The sequence below is a fragment of the Brachyhypopomus gauderio genome, chromosome 2 (assembly GCF_052324685.1).
Source record: "Brachyhypopomus gauderio isolate BG-103 chromosome 2, BGAUD_0.2, whole genome shotgun sequence".
Taxonomy (NCBI): Eukaryota; Metazoa; Chordata; class Actinopteri; order Gymnotiformes; family Hypopomidae; genus Brachyhypopomus; species Brachyhypopomus gauderio.
The window spans coordinates 2,877,975-2,879,634 of NC_135212.1; the positions used below are offsets into that span (position 1 = coordinate 2,877,975).

General features: G+C 41.9%; 1 long non-coding RNA gene across 1 annotated transcript; it reads right to left on the minus strand.

The window, feature by feature from the left end:
• Positions 1-228: 228 nt before the first annotated feature.
• On the minus strand, positions 229-663 carry LOC143508726 (uncharacterized). The gene is made up of 2 exons (XR_013129435.1): positions 513-663; positions 229-287 (listed from the first exon to the last, which is right to left on the minus strand). It is a non-coding gene; the product is annotated as an uncharacterized LOC143508726 (long non-coding RNA).
• Positions 664-1,660: the final 997 nt, after the last annotated feature.

A 1,660-nucleotide genomic window follows, 5' to 3' on the forward strand; every position in this document is an offset into this window, starting at 1 on the left:
GATTCAGCACTTTTATGGCTTTTGACTGATTCTCCATCTCGAGAAGACTTTAGGGCTTTAGGTCTTGCGCCTTCAGAGTGTGGTCCCTCCATATCTGTAGATGTAGCTGCTTTAGTGTTGTTCAGCCAGCTGCAAACCGTCTTTTTACTATTCTGCTCCCCTTGTGTGTGTCTAACACAATTCAGCAGTAAGCCTAACTCCAGTTGAATTAATACGTGAGTCAGGATGTAGCTTCCTTAGCTCCACTTTATTTTGATGAACCACGTACACGTTAACATGGAGTAAAACTGTAGGACAGAAATAAAACAGCTACCTTTAGCTTAGCATTGTTAAAAGGAGGTTAAACGCAAAATCAAAATGCTACGTTTGTCCCTTTAGCTAGGTTGCATTAAAATGACCCGAACATGAACACATAGGCCTCGCGCAATGATCAAATCTCACATTTACTGCAAACATTCTCCACGAATAAGACTCAAATAAATTCTACTTCAGAATATTAAATCAAAACTTACAGACGGTGGTGTCGATGGCATAAACAGAAAGCAGACTGCAGCGGATGATCTTGTTTACATGTCGCTGACTAAACAGAAACTAAAGAAAATGGCTGACTCCCCGTTACGTGCCCAAGCCGCCCTTCAAAATAAAAGGCTCGATGTACTGAGAGTAAATTAACATTGAACACTTGTCTTATAACAGATTAAAGGGCAGAACATGTGTATTGTTCAGGTTCAGGAGCGTATGGTTCAGGTTCAGGTGCATATGGTTCAGGTGCGTATGGTTCAGGTTCAGGTGCATATGGTTCAGGTGCGTATGGTTCAGGTGTGTATGGTTCAGGTTCAGGTGCGTATGGTTCAGGTTCAGGTGTGTATGTTGAGATGAACATATAAGCAGTATGAGATCACAGATTGTTTTTGCATCTGCTTCAGACTTTGTTAAGCCTGCTGCCTTATTGGTGGATTCTGCAGTATACCTGGATTTGTTTTGTCCACTGTATTGTTACTGCTTCTTGATTTCACATATTTATACTGTGGCCCATATACTTTTTAAACTGTGGTCACTGGAGAAGTTTCAGTTGAGGACTGCAGTTAGTTTTAATAACTGAACAATTCAAATGAACAATATGTACACTGTCTTGTTAAACCTGCTCTCTCTAAAATGTTTCATTTCATGAACACTAGCGCCACCTATTGAGTGGAATTAAAAGCAAATTTCTAATGGAGAAGCTTTCATATTACAACCAAGTAATGTTATTTGCTTATTTATCCTGTACAAACATCTTGAAGGCTCCATGTCTGAGGATTCTTGCATGTACAGTGTGGATGTGTTTTTTGTACAGCTCTGCCTCTGCTTTCTCTCACTGTGGGTATCTAGCACAGTAATACACAGCAGTGTCTTCACTCTTCAGATTGTTCATCTGTAAGTATAGCTGACTGCTGGAGTCGTCTCTGGAGATTGTGAACCTCCCCTGGGCTGACTGGGAATAGTAGAGCTGAGACGTGGATGTTCCAATAGTAGCAACCCATTCCAGTCCTTTCCCAGGAGCCTGTCTGACCACAGCTGCCCACCACCCACTGAGTGTGAATCCAGACGCTCTACAGATCAGTTTATGAGCTTCTCCTGGTCGTTTCACCACAGCTTCAGACTGGGTAAATGTCTGGCA